We start from the raw sequence: 10,048 nt of genomic DNA, 5'->3' as shown, positions 1-10,048 counted from the left end.
TATGGGTGGGTTGCGCTTCGGCGGGGCGGTGTGGACTTGTTGGGCCGAAGGGTCTGTTTCCACACTTTAAGTAATCTAATCTAAACTTTAAAAGCACAATATTAAAAGTGGGTAACTTCTGTTTTCCAGTCCCCAAAAATCATTGTACCTTGATCTAATTTTCAGCTCAATATCATTTTATAATTTTATAATTATCATCTTATAATTTTCTCCATATCAAGTCCACTGCTTTGTGAATCAAAAACCTGATGGAATTTGGTAGCCAACCCACCAATGTCTACTGAAGAGATGGACTGAGATAAACTTGATTTATTCCATCATATCAAATTCCTGGAATCACTTGCTGACTTCCTCAGATGTGTACAGAGATTTCTGGGTGAAACTAATTTTTTTAAATCATTGTTTTTTTTCCTAATATTTTCTCCAGACATGGGAAATGCTGCAGTATTATTTTTAAAACTGAAAGAATCACAGACCAGTTTCAATCTAAACGTATTCACAGTACTGACCATTTATGCTACGTCTCTGTTCTTTCTCTAAAGTGCACCCGTTCAATTTTCACATCATGTCTGTAAAGAGCCCAAAACTGAGCGATCACATTGTCTGATATTTCACTGAACACCACACTCCTTGATTTGAGAAAAGTGATGATTCCAGGCATCAGGTCTAACACCTTTGCAGAATCTTCCCCTCGTCTTAACCATGTCATATCAACACGATATAGGCAGCATCGAAATGCCGAGTAAGAATTTAAACAAGGAATTCAGAAGGGTTCTTGTTCAAAATTAACTTATAATCTTGACAGCTTTTATTACATAAGAAAAGTTCATAACTTTACTCATGTTTGCGGGTAGCTTATACAGTGATAATTGATGAAAGAGGAGAAATTAAGATCATTTCCGCACATGTAACAAACCTGCAGTGCAATACGCATAGCTGATGTAAAATTGGTTGTGCTGTCCCTTAAAAGGTCTCATATTTCCAGCACTACACACCACCCCCTTAAAATTGATAAGTTTTCACTCTTTCCACTTTACAAGGGGTTTGTTCCAATTTCAGAACTTATTGTGCATTTTTGATCAATGTGGTGAGGTTCCAACTTTTGCATCCACATGAGTGACTTTCAGGTTCTGCCTATGACCCAGGATTTCCCTCCTGTTCTTCATGTCTCCTTTCCTATTGCTGTCCTTGTGACACCAATGATCTTTAACCCATCTGCATTTCAGTTGGGCCCTTTACATTACTGTATCATTTGTACCCTCAGAGCCCATGACTCTCAAGCTTTCTATGCCGTTGTTGGTCTTGCACCATCCTCAACAAAGCCAGAATGACCACTACTTGCTTTAACACACCCAACCCCTCATCTGGCCCATTTCAAGACCTTGTATTCAACTCTGATATTCTTCCGAGTCCCACACTATTATCTGCAATTGTTCCTATCACTGTGACCATTCCCCTCAGCAATTGAACATCATGACTCCAATTCCCAGATTTGAGCTGCCCACAGTCAGAATGATGCCCTTAAAAACTCCTGGATAATCTGCAATTTACCTATCTCTCTCCCTAACTCCCACCCTAACTGACTGACTGCGACCGTCTCCAGCTTAATAAAATTCTTCCTGTAGCAGGGCGACCAGAACTGGACATAGTACTCCAGAAAAGGCCTCATCAACATTCTGTACAACATCTCCTGATGAAGTTCTTATACTCGAAACGTCAACTCTCCTGCTCCTCGGATGCTACTTGACCGGCTGTGCTTTTCCAGCACCACACTTTTTGACTCTGATCTCCAGCATCTGTAGTCCTCACTTTCTCCCTGTACATGACATCCCAATTCTTATACTCAAAAGATCTGAGCAATGAAGGCATGTGCTTAAATATCTTCTTAACAGCCCTACCCACATGTGACGCAAACTTCAAAGAATTATGTACCTGAACCCTGAGGTGTCTCTGTTCTACAACACTACCCAAGTCCCTACTTTTAATTTTATAAATCCTGTCCTTGCTAGTTTTACGAAATTGCAACACCTTGCATTTATCCAGATTAAAATCCATCAGCCCATTGACCCAATTGATCAAGATCTCTTTGTAATCCTAGATAACCTTCTTTTGTCAGCTTTAACAAAATTGTTTCCGACCCAAGTTTCCTCTCTCAGAAAGCTAAGTTTTACTATGTTACAGTCCATTGTGTAATTTTGAGGTATCCTGTTAGATATCTTCTCCAGGTCCAAGCTGATAAGACAGAATACCCACCATGGACTTCTTGCCACCTCAGAAATGCTGCAGAAATGCTATCCGACCTGGTCAGATTTAATAACATATGATACCACATATGAAAATGAAAATACAGCAGATAGGGTAATAACTACTTAAGATAATAAAAATTGTTTGAAATATTGTTTGAAAAATGTTCTTGGCAAATTCTTATAAATACAATGTTTGATCGTAAATCACATGATTTGACACAACAGTGACAGAGCAAAAAATTGAATGTGAACATCCAGAGTGTCATATGTTCAACTGTCAAGGTGTTTTGACCTGATGCTTATGGCACTGGACCAGAAATACTGTAACTCACGCGGCAGGTAACCGGAATTAACTGATTCACAAGGACACGATGGGCCAACAAGGCCTCTGTGCGCGCTGTAACCATTTTATGAATTTAAATTGACTGTGATTCCATGTCCAAAAAATGCTCAGCTGGTCGGGGAAGGGGAGGAGTAAACGTTTCAGATTGTTTGGCGATAATAAGTGATACGGTTTTGCTTGTTTTTCAGGTGACCGTTGGTCTTCATTTCCTAGGACAGGTTCCCGCGCATTTTGCCGCGAGGGGGTTGAATGGGAGAGGGGGGGAGGGGCGCGGGGAGGTGTGGGAGGAGTTACGAGCTGTTCGTCATCCGCGTTAACCCCGCCCACCCGCCGACACCGGTTTATATTGGGGCGGGCACGGGGGATCAGTCTTTCTTTCCGTCGCCGGGGCCTGAGAGTGGCAGCATAGGTTGTGCTCGCCTCCGGATGACGGGTACCGTCCTGTCGGCGTCCCGAGGTAACCGGCCCTCTCCCCAGCGGGTGGGGTGTTTCGGCCTCCCCTGACTCGGGGACAGGTTCAGAGTGAGCCGCGGGGAGCTCGAGTCGATGCCCTAGTCCTGGCGGGTTGATAGGTTGGGGGGAGGTTTGTCGGTCTCTGCCTGGTCTGTGGATCCAGGGTTGCCCCGGGGGATGGAGGAAGTGGTGGCGAGGGGATGTTCGGGGATCCTTGTGGGGGTGCGGGCGAAACTGCTCTCGGTGTTGGAGCTGGGGGTGTGAGCGAGAGCGTCGGGGGCGGTGGCGGTTACAACTGTTTGGGGTACGGGTTGACCCGGCCTGCGCGCCAGGGGCCCACGTGGTGGAGTTGCCCTTTGCCGCCCTCTGCAGTCAGCAGGCGGAATTTCCTCTGGAGCCCAGGTGCTGAGAAAGGTACAAGAGACTGAGCTCTCCCCAGCTTGGGCTGGAAACCACTGACTAACTTCTCCTTACCTGGTCAGGTTGCCACGATGTGGAGGTGCCGGTGTTGGACAGCAAGGTCAAACTTCACACGATACCAGGTTATAGACGGTTTTATTTGAAAATGTGTTGCTCCTTCATCAGGTGGCTAGTAAGGGAGGAAGACCTTAGACACAATTAAAGACTTAGGAGCCGTCTTATGTTTGTTCGCATGAGTTGTATGACCCTTTAGTCTTTTCCTGATAAATTACGTGCCTCTGATCTAACTCTGTACCACCTGATGAAGGAGCAGTGCTCCAAAAGCTAGTAAACTTCTCTCAGATAAACCTGATGGACTATAACCTGGTGCCATGTGATTTTTGACCTGGTCAGGATGGATAGGGATTGCATGTATTCAAACTTGAGGGATGTTGCGTTAAGATCGGTTATCTGATAGCTCTGGTATTACTTGCCCCCCCCCCTATATTCATGCATATTGTTGAGATTTCTTGGATTGTTCACTTGATTGTGATAGGCAGGACAGGTTACTTTGTAGCAAAGTGCTAGTGCTATTTGAACTCTATTATGATTAATTGATTACCGTAGGGAACTGAATTAAGGCATATTTGCTGAATTCCAGTAAGATCTGAACAGCTAAAATTGAAAGTTGTTGCTGAAATTAGTGAACCAGCATCCCAGTCTTCATCAGTACACCATGATGCATCGCATTTCATTGAAAGGATGAATCTGCTGGAGCTTCACTGCATCAATAAGGAGACAGGATGTGGTGATCCTGGGATCTAAAGTTAATCTTCAACTCTTGTATGAAATGTCACTAGAATAACTGGGGAGGTAGTCATTTCTAGTGTACATGTCTCTGGAACCACCGTGTTGTGGTGGTTCAGTGGTATTGGGGTAGCATGGTCACTCTGGTTAGTACTGTTGCCTCTCAGCACCAGGGTCCCAGGTTCAATTTCAGCCTCGGGTGAGTGTGTTGTTTGCATGCTCCCTGTGTCTGTGTGGGTTTCCTCCCACAATCCAAAGATGTCATGAGCTCAGCTTCTGCTTTTCTGCTACATGTACAACAATGGCACTTCACTGACAAACTGCAGCTCGCTCCCCCCATCATGAACATACCAAGTTTCATAATTTTATCAGAAATTCAACTAGGAGAACTCAACTGTTTTTCCATCCAGAAGAAACAAACGAGTGCTGTGATGAAGTGATGTCATAGTGTGTCCTAGTTCTAGCCTTCAGCACGTGGGAATATCCTTTTTGCATCTATCCAGTCAGTTACTAATTTGTCTAGTAAAGAGAATAAAGTACTGTATAAAGAACATTATTTCCTAACAGCAGTTTGGGAGTACCGATGCTACACAGCCAGCGTTGGCTAGGGCTGGCTAGTAACTGCTGCTAGTAGCAGCATTTTACTTTCTAACAGCCTGAGAATGAATACAGATAGAAGAATCTGAGCCTATTAAATCTGCAGTATCATGCTAGAGCTAGTGTTGTGATTCAGAATTTGAGCATTTTTAATTGTGCTAAATAATATTTAATCTTCAAATATGTAACACTTTTTTTTAAAAATATAGATAAAGCCTGTGTAAAAACTTGAGGAATGAGAGAAATCATGCATTTCTTTGGAATGCGACATCCTGTCACTCCCTCTTTCACTGGTCGTCTGACAGTTGGATCAAAGAATGGCACTCAGCTGGTAAGATCTCCATACAAGCTTTGGGTAGTTCCTGATCGTCACATGATAGACTTTAGCAATAATTAGAAATTGATTTTGATTTGAAGTGTTATGTAACAAATCTAGTTTGGCGGGTGTGTAGAATACTAACCTAGTGTAAAATACTCAAACCCAGAAAGAAACAGTAATGAACTTGTTTTGGCTTGCTATGCATATTACATTTTTAGAGAAAGTGGGGACTGCAGTTGCTGGAGGTCAGTCAAGAGTGTGGTGCTGGAAAAGCACCGCTGGTTAAACAGCATCCGAGGAGCAGGAGTTGACATTTCTGATGAAGGGTTTATGCCGAAATGTCTGTTCTCCTGCTTCTCTGATACTCTGACCTGCTGTGCTTTTCCAGCACTGTTTTATGTTTTTGATCAGGTTCTGGTCTGTCCTGGAATGTGGCGTTAAGATAGGAAGAAGGTGGCATTATGTAAATGCCTCGAACACCAACTATTTCAAGTGGAAACTGTACTGGCCACCTTTTCATGTGGGGTGATTTTCTTCTGGCATTCAGTGGAGCAAATGATTGAACTTGACTGTTTTTAATCTGGTGTTCATGAATTCCTTCCACACACCCCACTTCTTTTTTTTTTGTCTTCCAAAACCACCATGAAAAGGCAAAAGACAAGATTTCAAACATTTCTTGCAATTAGTTGTATGTGCTGGCTTGAATTTTGATAAGATGGTGGTACCAAACTAGGTTAATTTCTGGCTTTCTTTGTAAATGGTGGATAATGCAAGTGACGTTTTGTTGGCCATCTTTTTAATGTGAACATTGCCTTCTCTGCAGTTAAGTTGCATTGTATCTGCCTGATGTGACAAAGCAGTAAAGCTGTGGAACAACCTGGGGGTGTGTAAATGAACCAGGTATGTGTTTACTATTTCCTTGTAATGCCACAAAACAAATTTGCAGGAAAAAAAATCAGATTCTAATGTGTCTACAGTAGATTGGCATTTAACAGTCTACTGGAGATAATTGCCAAAGTCAGGTTACCCTATGATTAAAGCATGATCACACAATTTGAGTTATCCTTTCTTCTTTGAAAGGAAAAGACTACCTGTCCTGCAAATATGAGGGTTTCCTGATTGTTAATAAGATATCCTTGTATATTCACAAGTCACTTTCTCAACTGACATTCTCTTTTTAGAATTTTGACAATGGATGTCTTGTTTAGCTCTGGGTGAATCATGTTCGTACAATCGGCTTCCTGTGGTTAGGACATGCTACAAAGGTAAGATGAGTTCTGCAGTTTACAGATTAGACAAACCAATATGGATTAAAGCAGTGATGCAAATTCTGTTCAAAGTTTGTGCGAAGATTTGTAGCTCGGGTGCTCGTTGTGGTTCTGTTCGCCGAGCTGGAAGTTTTTGTTGCAAACGTTTCGTCCCCTGTCTAGGCGACATCATCAGTGCTTGGGAGCCTCCTGCGAAGCGCTTCACAGGAGGCTCCCAAGCACTGATGTCGCCTAGCCAGGGGACACAACGTTTGCAACAAAAACTTCCAGCTCGGCGAACAGAACCACAGCAAATTCTGTATTTTTTTGCTGTTGTGGTTATGATACTCGTGATTCCTATCTTTAAAATTGATGTGAATGTACTGTAGTGTGCATTATTCTTGGACACTTGTCCTGTATGAAAGTAAATGGGATTTTCCTTAAAGGTATCCCCCACTCTTAATGAGTGCTTTCCTTTTATTATATTCTCGTCTAGCTTTTTTTTCTGACTAAAAGATATAATTACTGCCACCCAGCTAAACATAAACTTCTGCTTTGGACATCTATAGTTTCTACTTTTACCAAAAAATTGCAAATGCAAAAGTTAAATGGTTATGAATATGCATGTCCAGTGATTAAAACACTTTCACTGCTGTTCACATCATGAATTTTTATGATTATGTTGAAAAACTGAGGACATGTAGTTAAGTAAAAAGTATATTGTTTTAAATGTTGTAGTAATTATAGTTTTAAAAATTGTTTACTTTTAATCATTTCATTCCTTCAAGCATGTTGATATCTTTGATTTTCCTCTGTCTGCAAATTGCTAGGTTTAGGAGTTTGCAAATTGAAGATCAAACATGTTGGTTAACACTCCATGTGGAAAGGTATGCACTTAAACCTTTTAGTGATGTTAGCATCACTATTGGCTAAATTTAAACACTTAATTCTGAAAGATTGTATAATGCAGAATTGACCTGCTACAAAAGTCATTGTTAGCTGTGATGAGTCTCATGCCTTTCTGAGATTTGTATATGTAGAAACTTCAGAGGCTGTTACTGAGCTAACGTTTCTACCTTAATGGTGGTTTGGATGTCAAGAAATTGTTTTAAAGTATTTATTGTGCACTTGGAACTATTTGCAAATGCTATAATTAGCATAGTTATTTCCAGAAGCCAGAAAACTGGGTGGGGCCACTTTGCCAATCAGAAGTTAAAATTGTGATTCTCATCTCAAATTGAGTAGATGCCATAGTTTTATATCATTGCAAGTCCATTCCTTTTTTATTTGTCAAGCCCTTTTTTGAGGTGTGATGTAGCATGTTTCCTTTACTATTCATATTCCTGAGTTTTGTTGTAGGTTTTGCAACTTTTTTAGACTTCAGGTGAGCAAAGCTAGATATAATTATGAACAGTCATTTAGATTTTTCAGATATTTGGTTTCTTTTTTAAATGTACAAATTAAAACTTAAGCTTATGCTTGTTGCTTATTCTTCTTGTTTTGTTCTCCTGCAAGGCATATGGATAACAAGTTATATGGCTACATGATGTTATCATGAACACTACATGGAGAGTTACTGCAGTGCTAACCATGTTTGGTCAGGTAAATGTATTTTGTTCACTTTACCTTATGGCAGGTCAGTGTGAATGAGAGACTGATCTAGATGTTCATGACTGTCCCATTGATTAAATTTGTCACTAACTACCCAGCTGACCCTGTAAGGGGCAGGATGATCAATATGTTGAAATGAGGGTACAGTCCAGATATGTTGCAGTGTGTAAAGGTTGAGGGACCATTGCGATCTTCTGTCCAGTGATAATTAGTATCCCTTTTTTCCCTAAAAAGCTGAACTAAATACAAATCGGGATTTAGAAAAGTTAAACGAAAGCAAGTGTTACCTTTTGAAAAAAAGTGACTTAGTTGAAGATATTTGTTTTAGTATTTTCCGCATTTGTTTTCATTTCCTCCCATTCTGTTTGCAGGTTACACTGAACCATTTGGCCAGTTATGTCTTCTCTCATCGTAAGACTGGCTGATCTGATGATCCTCGAATTGTAGATTGGAACAAGAAGAAAATCTCATTCTTTGCCCAAAGTAAAGATCAATTGAGTGAAATGTTGTAGTATGCTATTTTTAGAAACAAATAGAAAAGAAATAAACTTAAGCAAAAGTAGTTTGACTTTGTCATTGTGATTTTCTTTTAAAAGGTTTGCTGATTACTATTTGACCAATCTATTGACAGTCTGACCAATAGTATATGTAACTTCATAAATTTTTTTAAAATAAACTTTTCTAGTCTATTTGCAGTTGTTCCACTGAAGTTGGTGCAATTATGTCCCTGGATCAGCAAAGTTGAGCATTTAAGTGACTAATGTTAATTCGAGTGAACTGGGTGCAGCCAAATTTAAGCCAAGACTTAAATTCTTGGCAAAAGCATTTTCCCTCTGCATATAGCAGTAATACACTTACAGAAGCAATCTAAGCTGATCCTGTTGCAGGGGTAACAGCAGTTTCCTGGGTAGCAAAGGGGCTATATGTTCCTCAAATTTTAAACCTGGTGGGAGAGAAATGTAGCATATATTGCAGTTCCAAACATCTTGATAAACTGCAGCCTAATTGAAGTCTTCAGGTATACCTAATCATATTCCCATCTGCTGAGGCTGATTGTCTTGGTGTTGAGAGCAACTAATGAAGCGTGTATTCCATGGCAACCATTCTTTACTTATGTGTAACTTAATGAAAGTGTGACCCTCCTGGGGAGCCTTTTTTAAAACTAGAATGCATTTGTCTGGTTGTGGTTTTTGTAAACAAGACTGATTCAACCAGTGATTCTGTCAGAGGGAAGGAACACTCATTAGTTTGCTTCCAGTGAAAGGAGGAAACACCTGAGCTTATCACAGCAAATTCTATTTTATAGAACTGTGAAATAACAGATCTTTAGCCAAAAAAAAACTTGAGGTATTAAAAGGGTGGCAAATGACCAAGCTTTTGGTCATATTTTCTTTTGAAGGAAAAAATGTGAAAAGGTTTATGGAGAATTTTAGAATTTCTAACCTTTTTAGCAGCTGGGTCTGTAGTCATTAATGGTAAGTAACTAATTTGGTTGGTTGGATCAGAATTTTAGATCTGGAGTCTGGGATTGAATTCAGTTAAGGCTATCAATGACAACTAAAGCTGCCCATCTTAAGTCCCTTTTTTTTCCTTTAATGGAAGGAAATCCTGGAGTTGATAAATCCAGACCCACAACAATCATCTTTCACTGTCTTTCCCATGATTTTTTTTCTCTCTCTCTCTCTCTCTCTCTCCAGCCCAATGCCATTTGACCCAAAGGTAATTTAGAGAAAGATAAATGCTTGCCTTGACCAGTGCTGCCAGCAAGATGTGAAAGAATGAAGGGGTAAAATGGCTAGTAGAAGTCAGTGGTGTGTATCTTTTAATGGAATAAGATCCTTGTACTTTCAAATAAACTTGTTGGACTATAACCTGGTGCTTGTGGATTTTAACTCTGTCCTCCCCAGTCTGACACTGGCACTTCCATGTTCTTGTAGCAGAAAGTTTAAGCTAGGTGATGATGCTTTGAACAGGGATGAGGACGTGTGATTTTGAAATCAGGACTGGGACAGGAGGAAATCTTAGG

The 10,048-nt window shown here is 40.6% G+C and overlaps 1 long non-coding RNA gene across 1 annotated transcript; it reads left to right on the top strand.

Annotated features, from left to right (window-relative positions):
* Positions 1-2,947: 2,947 nt before the first annotated feature.
* On the top strand, positions 2,948-8,584 carry LOC122552491. Its single transcript, XR_006312410.1, has 7 exons — positions 2,948-3,046; positions 5,055-5,176; positions 5,988-6,064; positions 6,346-6,429; positions 7,242-7,298; positions 7,927-8,013; positions 8,394-8,584. It is a non-coding gene; the product is annotated as an uncharacterized LOC122552491 (long non-coding RNA).
* Positions 8,585-10,048: the final 1,464 nt, after the last annotated feature.

This window comes from Chiloscyllium plagiosum, chromosome 1 (genome assembly GCF_004010195.1).
Source record: "Chiloscyllium plagiosum isolate BGI_BamShark_2017 chromosome 1, ASM401019v2, whole genome shotgun sequence".
In the NCBI taxonomy this organism is placed as follows: Eukaryota; Metazoa; Chordata; class Chondrichthyes; order Orectolobiformes; family Hemiscylliidae; genus Chiloscyllium; species Chiloscyllium plagiosum.
The sequence above is the reverse complement of the archived record's forward strand: the minus strand, read 5'-3'. Positions and strand labels throughout refer to the sequence as shown.